Source organism: Somniosus microcephalus, chromosome 29 (genome assembly GCF_052327205.1).
Source record: "Somniosus microcephalus isolate GS21.2 chromosome 29, FLI_Smic_1.0, whole genome shotgun sequence".
Lineage (NCBI taxonomy): Eukaryota > Metazoa > Chordata > Chondrichthyes > Squaliformes > Somniosidae > Somniosus > Somniosus microcephalus.
Genome location: NC_141015.1, coordinates 38,299,336 through 38,311,166, shown reverse-complemented (window position 1 = coordinate 38,311,166; position 11,831 = coordinate 38,299,336). Strand labels below are relative to the sequence as shown.

The following is an 11,831-nucleotide window of genomic DNA, read 5'->3' as shown; positions in this document are numbered from 1 at the left end:
CCTAATGATACTATCCCCTACAACATTTCGTTTTACTCCCTCCACTTGAATGACCCCCTGTACCACGGTGCTGTGGCCAGGTTGCTCATCTAGCATTTTCCCCACTACCGATGTCAGGCTTACCGGTCTGTAATTCCCCGTTTTCTCTCTACCACCTTTTTTGAATAGTGGGGTAACATTAGCTACCCTCCAATCCATGGGTACTGTTCCAGATTCCATCAAATGTTGGAAGATGATCAGCAATGCATCTACTATCTCTAGGGCTACTTCCTTAAGTACCCTAGGATGTAGATTATCAATATTAACTGGCATCTCTATCGTGTGCATTTGCCTCTGGTTTTTCAAAATGAACAAATCCTTTAATAAAGAGGGAAAAACTGAATCAACCTTCAGCAGTTACGATAGCAAAATACTGCGGATGCTGGAAATCCGAAATAACAACAGAAAACGCTGGAAAAACTCAGTTACATTTTGGAGCTACTTTTTTAATGAATGGACGTGATCCGCTTTTTGAGAAATGAATGGACGTGATTGGTGAGTGCACCGTAGGTTACGCCCCCATTGGCTGCAGCAAGCCAATCAATGCTGCCTTTCTCGAGATTGGTAGGTCGAGGTCACGCCCCTTAGCTGCGAGTTCAAGCCCCGCCTTGTTCTCCAAAGTGGAGCTTGTGATTGGTGGAGCTGAGCGCCCGCCTCTGGCTGTGGGATGTGGGTGTGATTGGTGGAGCTGAGCGCCCGCCTCTGGCTGTGGGATGTGGGTGTGATTGGTCAGAGGCTGTGTAATTGACACAAGTGCTAGGGGTTCCTCGCCCTGGCCCCGCCCTGCCGTGGCCCCCATCGCCGCTGCGGAGCGCCTGCCTGAAGACTGGGGGCAAGAAGCGGCTTGTACTCGGAGCGATGGCGACTGCGGCAAGGGCGCTGCTCTCTGCCGCCCTCTGCAATAGCAGGACAGCGGCTACGGGCGGTTACAGTATCTGCAGGCAGAGAACGGTGAGTGAGAGGGGGAGGCAGACTTTGGGTACACCCTCCTCCGCCCTGGGCTGGTGCCGGACAGGGAAGGAGAAGCATTCAGCCAGTCCCAGGAGCGGCTGTAGGGCCTCTGCTTTTCGGGCAACAGGCACACAAAGAGCCGGTGGAAGTCTTGTGGGACACGGGGAGAAGGTGAATGACCGTGCGGGAGGTGAAGGGAGAGTCCTCCTCCCAGGGCTTGTCCCCTGCAAGGTATCTCAGGCTCCCGGGAGCACCTGGATGGAGCAAAGACTCTGCCAACATGCCCAGGACATCGCCCATCTGGCTGCGGGATTAAAAGTTGCTACGGCTTTTTTAAGGAGGAGGAGAGCCATAGGGAACGCTGAGCAAAGGGGGAGTGACTTTGCACCTTCCTTGGGCTGGGAGCTCCTGAGAGAGAGAGAGAGAGGAGCATGCAATAAACAGAAAGAGGACAGAGAAACTAGCGCAGGGCCGCGTAACAAGTGACTAGAAATACCAGCGGCTGCTGTGTTCCGGGGAAATGGCGTTGAAATTGCTTGGCAGCATAGTTTGCAAGCAGGAATTCGACATAAAAGCCAGTCTGGCCCCCCTCCACGCTGGTTGCCAAGTAAAACCCGAAACTCGTGCGCAGCCCATTTCTGAAGTGGCTGCAATGTAGGGGATGTTCTGAATCGGCAGTGTGTGTCTCTGTGTGCAACCTTCAGCCATGCACAGGACTTTGTAGACTGCAGTAGTTCAGCCTTCAGTAATAAAATGCTGGTGTTTCGTGAACCAATGGTGCAGAGTGTGAGCGTGGATTTCCCCCTATTAAACCACATGATGAGCCTGGTTCTGTCAGGCCAGTTTAGAATGGGATGAGTTCATGTCCACCAGTTTCAGCAGGGCGGCAGTCAGCCCTTCCCCCGCCCCCCCTCCCCCTCGGCCAGTATATCAGTAGAAAGGGGGAGCAGCCTATCTGCCTTCAGTCTTGGTTTGAGGATGCTGACGGGGGGACCCGGAGGCCTGGGTGGGGAACCTCGCCGAACTTTCTTGGAAATAGTTGGCCCGATTGCTTAGCGAGTTTATCCAGTGAATCGCAAGTTCAGATTTGACCCTTGGTCTCGGGGGAGGTGGGGTGGAATAAGTCGAGGGTTCCTGCTCCTCGTCACCCCCGCTGGAAGTACATGTGTATGGTGCGATGGGAAATACCTGCATTTGAATAACCTCCTGCTGATAACGCGTTATCAGAATGGCCCAGGTATCGGAAGTGTCACCCAGCACCAAGTCAACGCCGTGGGGAGGGGAGGACATTGGAATTTGGTTTTTTTTTTCCCTCTCCTGTAGTTAGTATCAGAATGTTGGATGTCGATACTGTAACCATAAAGTTGGGAGTGGATTTCTTCTGAGTAGCAGGTGGACATATTTTATATCCAACCCGAGGATTCCTGAGCAGAGTTGTGAATGAGTTCTAGTTAGTGCTGCGTTGCCATTGTTGTTAGACCTGCATCTGTTCATGTCACATTGAAGTAAGTTAGATCTAGAATGCATTTTAGATGTTGATTGGGATCCGACTGGTTCATATCGTTGCACCCACAGTTCCCCAATGTGATATCTCCAAGAAAGAATCTTTCCTATTACCTCATCGACAGAGATTTGGTAAACACCATCCCAGTATGTTTATTTCTAATGCATGGAAATCGCATCCCTACAGAACTTGACAATTGGTAGGTATCTTCTGCCACTTTTTTTACAGCATTTTATGAGCCAGCACATGGTGGGATGGAGGGCAATTTTTGCTGGTCCCTATTTTGTAGCGAAATCATGAACATGTCCTCTGTGGGTTTATGATTTCGTTACAGATAGAAACAATGCAAACATTCCCTCACCAAAGGATTTGAGACATATGGATTGTTCCTAGAAGTTTGGCAATGCAATACAATTGTTCACTTTGCATTTATTAATTTTCCAAATCTGCAATTACCGTGATTTGTGTTCATTCTGAGCGGGAGTGAAAGAGACGATGCAGTCATCACCCTGGGGTTTTCACAGAACACTTTTTGGGCGTGTTGCTGTCTTCTGATTACCTTGCTGCAGGGTATCTTTCAAGCTATTGATGTAGGGGAAAATAAGATACTAACAGCTTCAACTAATGCACATTCACTTAAATATTAATAAAGGATTGTAAAATGAATGTGTAAGTCAGACAAACTACCATGAGGCAGCATTGCAGACACTGGTAGTGATATGCTTTAAAATATTTATATGGGTATGTCCTGAGAGAGGACAGAGTGAGCAGTTGTTCAAGATACTTTAGAGATTTGAATATACTGTATACCGCAAATGATCCAAAACAAGTGAATGTTCTTCTGCTACTGGGGGAATGCAACACTGAGTTCTACTAAACTGCATAGACCAGTGTGGTCCATTGTGACCCACAGTGCCGCCATGAGACCCATTTGGATGTCACCTATAGTGGACTGGAGGTTGATTGAGGCAGTGTGCTTCGTACAGTGAAGGAGCATCTCTTCCTACAAGGTGTCACGTGAGGCTGTTGTTGTCCAGACACCCAGACCGCTTGAACTCGATGACTGGCTCCAATGGATGCTGTTGTTCAAGTAAAAGGTCCTCTCTTTCCTGCTCTGTAATGGTTCATTTACCTCTGGGGCCATTAATGCATTGTTGGGCTGTCAGGATACCTAACCTCTGCTAGGCAATTGGGTGTGTTCACCATCCACGATTGCCCACCCACACCATGTAACTTTATTCCTATTGTAAGGGAATAATGGTGAATGTATTGAAATGAGAGGGTGCTATCCTCCTTTGATGTTAGCTGGCTTCAGTTAAAGTATTTTCTGCTGATGCTAAGTTCTTGGTAAAGTCTGTCTTGTGATACCCACAATTTTGCATTGTGTTCTGAAAATGTTTGCTTGCAGTTTAATATCATGTTGCTTTATTTTTTTTTAATGAACATCTATGCAATGATGCATTTATGTACTCCTGTACCATAAAAGATGATGTTGAGGATTGCAAGGTGTCTTGCCTGACACTGCACAGTTAACACAACTTTCAATCAAGCTTTTTTTTGGGGGTGGGGGGTGAGTGATAAACCTGCTAGATCCACTCATATTTTGTATCCCAGCATCAATGTTCCCTTTTTTGGGGTGCACGACCCCTTTAAGCGGCTGCGCGGCCGATTCAAATTTCTGTGCGTGCACGGTTTTTTCATTTTAAAAAGCCGCTGAGTTCTGCGGGGGACTTCCAGACCGCTGTGCGGCCACGCAGCTTAACGGGAACGTTGCCCGGCATACAGCGTTTTTAAAGAAGGTTCTGTAATGCTGTCTGTTTTCTGACTTCATTACAATGTGACCGTATAATCGGCACGCGGTGAAGTGTAAAGAAATTGCAGCGTGGAGGTGAACGACTTCCATTAGGAATAGGAGGATTGAAGAGCACGTCTGACAGAGTCGTGGGCTGGCTCTTTGCCGGCCTTGTGGCAGGTGCTGTCGGCTAAGGTGAGATGTTAAATGAGGTCCCGCGTACCTGTTGGTGTGGATCAGAGCCACACACCTCCAACGGAGTCTGCAGCTCCAAGCATTGCAGTGTACATTACTGGTTTTCAAACTCCTGTGTGTGACGAGTGCCCTGTAGGTATTCACAACTTCCGGGCAGAACCCTCCCCACCCCTTGGCAAAACTGCCCAGAGGAAAACAGTCCTTTCATTAAAGAAGATACTTTTACTTCTGTTGCTGAAGGATATAGAGGCACTGGAGAAGATGCAGAAAAGGTTTACTTAAATGATGCCAGAACTGAGAGGTTATACCTTGAACAGGCTGGGACTCTCTTTTTCTCTAGAAAACAGAAGACTGAGACACAGGTCTAAGATTATGAAAGCGTTTGATAGGTTAGACATAGAGACAGTGTGGGCAAGACCAGAACTAGGAGCCATGAATATAAGATGGTCACTAATAAATCCAATAGGGAATTCAGGAGAAACTTCTTCATCCAGAGAGGTTAGAATGTGGAACTCGCTACCACAAGGCGTGCTGTGTGCAGTGCATAGCATTTAAGGGGAAGCTAGATAAACACATGAGGGAGAAAGGAATAGAAGGATATATTGATGGGGTGAGATGAAGAGGGGTGGGAGGAGGCTCGTGTGGAGCAGAAACACCAGCATAGACCTGTTCGGCTGAGTGGCCTGTTTCTGTGCAGTAAATACCATGTAATATGATGTAACTATGTCACTTAAAAAATACAGATACATTGATGCTCCTGCAGATCCCGCTAGGATCTGGCACACGCGCTTTGACAACCATTGGCTTTACTTTAGAGAGGTATGTTAAATGGTGAGTGGGCAATGAAAACCATTGCAGGTCCTGATTGCGTTTGTTGGCAAGAACCTTTGCGCTGACATTTTCGTTGTAGTTGTTTCCAATCAGGGTGATTTAGTTGCTGTCACCAGTGCTTCCAGACTTAAGTGAGGATTGGTGTTTGTACAAGAGCTGTGTGAGACTGGTGTTGCAGTATTGTTCAGGATCCTGAAGACAAGTCACCTGTAAGAGTGTCGGCTTGGCTCAGTTGGTAGCGCACTCGCTTCTGAGTCAGAAGGGTGCATTTTTACGCCCAACTCCAGGCGTTGAGCTGACGCTCCAGTGCAGTACTGAGTGCTGCAGAGCCCCAGTGAAGTTTACAGCCCAGGAGGAAGTCGTTTGGCCCGTTGTATCGGTGACCGCCCATTGCTGGCATTGTGGCGGGTGCTGTCCTTTCGGTGAGTGGCCTCGCCTGCCTGTATGAACGGGAATGAAAGATCTCACTTCATGAAGAGCAGAGTGTTTTCTTGGTGTCCTGCCCAACACTGTTTCTTCAACCACCACAAAACCAGTCTAACTGGTTGTACATCTCATTACCGTTGGCAACGACTTAATGGTGGAGACTTCCCATTAGATTTTTAAATATCCAACGGGCTCTTCAAGAAACAGAAATGAGCACCATGCAGTTGCCAGGAGTTCTTTGAGGTGAGAACAGAGGGAGAGTCCCTGGCTTTATATTAATGTCGCACTGCTGACATTGAGCGATGGAAGTATCAAATGGTTAATGTGGAACAGATTTTAAAAATGAAATATTGTCTGGAAGATGACGGTAACATTATAATTGCACGGCTATAGAGGAAAAAACAAGTCGGTCTAGAAGGCAGAGCAAATATGTAACGGCACAAGGGAGTATGGCAAGGCTGGATGGCATTTATTTTAATGCAAGGAGTCTTGCGAGTAAGGCAGATGAATTGAAGGTGTTGATGAACACATGGGAGTATGATATTGTTGCTATCACAGAGACATGGTTGAGGGAGGGGCAGGACCGGCAGCTCTGTATTCCGGGGTATAGAATTTTCAGGCGAGACAGAGGGGGCTGTAAAAGAGGAGGGGGTGTCGCAATATTAATCAAGGAGTCAATTACTGCTGTAAGGAGGGATGATATCTTAGCAGGTTCCTCTAATGAGGCCATATGGGTAGAACTTAAAAACAAAAAGGGGGCAAGCACTTTGCTGGGAGTGTACTATAGGCCCCCAAACAGTCAGGGGGAGATAGAGGAACAGATATGTAGGCAAATCTCAGAAGTGTGGTAATAATAGTAGGGGATTTCAACTTCCCCAATTTTAACTGGGATAGTCAGAATGTGAAAGGCTTAGAGGGTGCGGAATTCTTAAAGTGCATCCAGGAGAGCTTTTTGAGCCAGCATGTAGAAAGTCCTACAAGAGAGGGGGCAGTACTGGACCTAATTCTAGGGAATGTAGCTGGGCAAGTGGTAGAAGTGTCAGTAGGAGAGCATTTTGGTGACGGTGACCATAATTCGGTGAGATTCAAGGTAGTCATGGAAAAGGACCAAGATGGACCGGAGATAAAGGTTCTAAATTGGGAGAAGGCCAATTTTAATATGATAAGGCAGGATCTGGCCAATGTGGACTGGGATCAGCTACTTGTAAGAAAATCCACAGAGCAGTGGGAGTCATTCAGAAAGGAAATAGTGAGTACAGCGCCAACATGTTCCCGTAAAGGTCAAGGGTGGGACCAACAAGTCCAGGGAACCCTGGATGTCAAGGGATATACAAGAATGGATGAGGGAAAAAAAGGGAGGCTTTTGGCAGATACAAAGGACTAAAAACAGTGGAAGCCCTAGAGGAGTATAGAACGTGCAGGGGGGTACTTAAAGAAATTAGGAGAGCGAAGAGGGGGCATGAAAAAACACTGGCGGGCAAAATAAAGGAAAATCTCATGGTGTTTTATAAGTATATTAAGGGCATGAGGATAACCAGGGAAAGACTTGGGCCCATTAGGGACCAAAGTGGCAATCTGTGTGGAGCCAGAAGATGCAGGTGAGGTTTTAAATGAATATTTTGCATCTGTGTTCACTATGGAGAAGGACGATGTAGGCATAGAAATCAGGCAGGGGGATTGTGATATACTTGAACAAATTAGTATTGAGAGGGAAGAGGTACTAGCGGTTTTAGTGGGCTTAAAAGTGGATAAATCCCCAGGCCCGAACTGGATGTATCCCAGGCTGCTGTGTGAGGCAAGGGAGGAGATTGCAGGGGCTCTGACACAAATTTTCAGAACCTCTCTGGCCACAGGGGAGGTGCCAGAGGACTGGAGAACCGCTAACGTAGTACCATTGTTCAAGAAGGGTAGTGGGGATAAACCAGGGAATTACAGGCCAGTGAGCCTGACATCAGTGGTAGGGAAATTATTGGAAAAAATTCTGAAGGACAGAATTAATCAAGGATAGTCAGCATAGCTTTGTCAGGGGGAGATCATGTCTAACCAATTTGATTGAATTTTTCAAGGGGGTGACTAGGTGTGTGGATGAGGGTAGTGCAGTTGATGTAGTCTACATGGACTTCAGTAAGGCTTTTGACAAAATCCTGCATGGGAGACTGGTCAAGAAGGTAAGAGCCCATGGGATCCAGGGCAATTTGACACATTGGATCCAAAATTGGCTTAGTGGCAGGAGGCAGCGGGTGATGGTAGAAGGTTGTTTTTGTGACTGGAAACTGGAAACCTGTGTCCAGTTGGGTACCGCAGGGATCGGTGCTGGGTCCCTTCCTGTTTGTAGTGTACATTAATGACTTAGATATGAATGTAGAAGGTATGATCAGTAAGTTCGCAGATGACACGAAAATTGGTGGAGTGGTAAATAGCAAGGGAAGCCTCAGGCTACAGGATGATGTAGATGGGTTGGTTAGATGGACAGAACAGTGGCAAATGGAATTTAACCCTGAAAGGTGTGAGGTGATGCATTTTGGGAGGACTAACAAGGCAAGGGAATACACAATGAATGGTAGGACCCTAGGAAGGACAGAGGATCAGCAGGACCTTGGTATACATGTACATAGATCCCTGAAGGCAGCAGGACAGGTAGACAAGGTGGTTAAGAAGGCATATGGGATACTTGCCTTCATTAGCCGAGGCATAGAATACAAGAGCAGGGAGGTTATGATGGAGCTGTACAAAGCGCAAGTTAGGCCACAGCTGGAATACTGTGTGCAGTTCTGGTCGCCACAGTAGGAAGGATGTGATTGCATTGGAGAGGGGGCAGAGGAGATTCACCAGGATGTTACCTGGGCTGGAGCATTTCAGCTATGAAGAGAGACTGGACAGGCTGGGATTGTTTTCCATGGAGCAGAGTAAGCTGAGGGGGGACCTGATTGAGGTGTACAAAATTATGAGGGGCATAGATAGGGTAGATGGAAAGGAACATTTCCCCTTAGTAGAAGGGTCAATAACCAGGGGGCATAGTTTCAAGGTAAGGGGCAAGAGATTTAGAGGGGATTTGAGGGAAAACTTTTTCACCCAGAGGGTGGTTGGAATCTGGAACTCACTGCCTGAAAGGGTGGCAGAGGCAGGAACCCTCAACATTCAAGAAGCATTTAGATGAGCACTTGAAACTCCATAGCATACAAGGCTACGGGCCAAGTGCTGGAAAATGGAATTAGAATAGACAGGCTTGATGGCCGGCGTGGACGCAATGGGCCGAAGGGCCTCTTTCTGTGCTGTATAACTCTATGACTCTATAATTAATTAAGAGTTTACAATACCGAAACAGGCCATTCGGTCCATTTGGTTTTTCTTCTCTTAGGCAGTCCCTCGGAACCGAGGATGACTTGCTTCTACATTAAAAATGAGTTCGCAGGTGACTGAGTCCAATGCGGGACCTACAGTCTCTGTCACAGGTGGGGCAGCCGGTAGTTGAAGGGGGCGGGTGGGTGGGGTGCTTGGGTTGACGTGCGCTCCTTGCGCTGCCTGCGCTTGGCTTCCGCTTGCTCCCGGCAAAGAGACTCGATGTGTTCGGTGCCTTCCCGGATGCTTCTCCTCCACTTTGTATGGTCTTGGGCCAGGGATTCCCAGGTGTCGGTGGGGATGTTACACTTTTTCAAGGTCTATGCTGGTGTTTATGCTCCACACGAGCCCCCTCCCACCTTACTTCATCTAAACCTATCGGCGTATCCTTCTTAAAAATATATCCTAATTTTAAAAACGCTACCTATCAGAAAGCTGCAAAAGCTTCTGGATGTGAAGAACGTTCGAGAATCAGTGTGTCTGTAGACAATATTGGCCCAGAAATTCGGGCCTCCACGGGTGAGTACGCACGGGGTACTCACCCGTGGGCCCGATGGAAGTGCTGGTTTCCTGCATGCACTGCGCATGCGCGGGAAACCGGCACTTCCGATCCTCTGAACGAAGGGGTTCAGATTTCGAACGCGCGCGCAGGAGAGGCTGCGCGCGCGCTTTGAACTTAGGATTTTTTTGCAGGTTTTCCTGGGATCGTAAGCCTGCAGTATTTAGAAATGTAAAAAGCAGGCGTAAGGTCTGCTTTTTACAAGGTAAGTGGTCAATTAATTAAAATTAAAACATTTTTTCCACAGTTTTATTATTTTTAAATACTTTAAAGCAAGGTAAGTTTATTTTTAGCCCCGTTAGAATATAAAATTATTTTTTTCAAAAATTTAAATTATTGTTTAGAAGTTATTTAATGTAATTTATAGTTTATTTAAAAAGTGTGATATTTTAAAAAATTTATTTGAAGGTTTACTGCTATTTTGGGGCCCGTAGTATTTATAAGTCTTGACTGGTCTTCCTGTCAATCTTATGAATGGGCTTTTCCCTCCTCCGATTGGCTGCCCATGGCTCACGTGATCCCAGGGGACGCATCGCACTAACTACGCCCCTGGGATACGCAAGCACAGCGCGCCGGCAGCTGGGCCAGGCCCCGGAGCGGAATTCCACGGGAGCCCAGAGCTCAACGGCCGGCGCGCAAGGTAAGTGCAGGACGGGGGCTTACACCCGCGGGAAGCCCCCGACCCGAATTTCTGGGCCAATGAGTCTTGCAAATCAATTATCTCCTCCCTCTGAAATTGAGATTGTCTTTAAATGCGAGCGGAATATATTTTTACAAACATCAAATGTGGTAGTTTGACTGTGGCAGTTTGTTTTTCATAAGCTGCAGCCCAAGTTGAAACAGTAAGTTGAGGGACTCTGAAGATTAAATTACATTTTAACCGTTCCTTTGGTCTTCTATTGGGAAAGATACAGTACCAGGTGGAGAAAGTTGCAGACATGAGTAATAGACAATAAAACCTCAGGGTAATGGATCCTAACTTCACATCCATCATAATATAGCCACGCACTGCTTGGCTGATCTTTGGTCTTTAACGTTTTCCCCAAATGTTACAAGTCAAACAATTGCGCATTATGATAAATGGTTGTGCGTACATTTCTGAAGGGCCCTATTTGAACTTTGAAGATTAAATTTATAACTTTTTTTAAAGAGGGAAATAATGAAGTTATTTGGCAGCCCTGACATTTTAACATGGGCTTCTTAAAGGGGAACAGTACTGCACGTGGCAGGGAGGTTGCAGTCTGATTTAGAAGTACTACTCGGCAAATAGAGGGAGGTGACTGCAAGATTGCTTTTTCTGAGAGGGAGATGCATTTTTTTTATCACCCAATTGTAGTTTTGCAGAGACGCACCATGTTGGTTTCTGAACTGTGGGGAGGGGAACCTGGTAATGTACATAATGCGTGAAACCGTATAATCAAGTGTATTCATAGAAACAGAAGTGCCCTGACAGTATAACTCAGGCCTGCTTCACACACTACAGATATTGAGGTCAAACTGTAGTAAAACAGCAGCCTTAACACCCAACGTTCCATGTTTGGGGCAATGATCTGCAGTAGACAGCAAATTCTGAACGCCATTCATCTTTAGCGAGCTTATATTTTACTTTTGAGATCAAATAGTGATGGTCTTGATATTTTGTGCATAAGACTGGTCCCATGACCTAAAACGTCCCAGGTAAGCCCCTCTCTTCATCCCAGGAAAAGGAGTTGATCATGTCTGTCGGGACCTCCGCTGATTGGGCCACAGAGCGATCAGACCACAGCTCCATTCACATTGGAGTCGGGGAAAGGGATCAGCAGCATTCACCTTAAATACAGTGAGAGTGACTTGGTGCCGTAATGGGGCTGGAATTGGTGGATTCCGCGATGCTGGTGTTGGGGTATGGTGAAAGGATTGGTATTTGAGACTTGTTCAGTTTTCAATGTTAAACAGTTTTGAGACGATTGGAAAGAAAAACAAAGGATAATTTCAAAAATGAGTTGTAAGTTTTAATGAGCTATTGGTTGAAAGAAGTAGCAGTAAAAGAAAGACTTACATTTATATAGAGCCTTTTACGACTACTGGACATCCCAAAGCGCTTTACAGCCAATGAATGACGTTTTGAAGTGTAGACACTGTTACAATGTAGGAAATGCGGCAGCCAATTTGTGCACTGCAAGCTCTCTCAAACAGCAATGTGATAATGACCAGAT

At 46.6% G+C, this 11,831-nt stretch overlaps 1 long non-coding RNA gene across 1 annotated transcript in view; it reads left to right on the top strand.

Moving 5' to 3' along the window:
- The first annotated feature begins 726 nt into the window (after positions 1-726).
- LOC147098659 (uncharacterized) overlaps positions 727-11,831 on the top strand; it is a 69,570-nt gene continuing 58,465 nt past the window's right edge. Inside the window, exon 1 of the long non-coding RNA XR_015074211.1 lies at positions 727-990. This is a non-coding gene — a long non-coding RNA (uncharacterized LOC147098659). The remainder of the gene's footprint in view (positions 991-11,831) is intronic.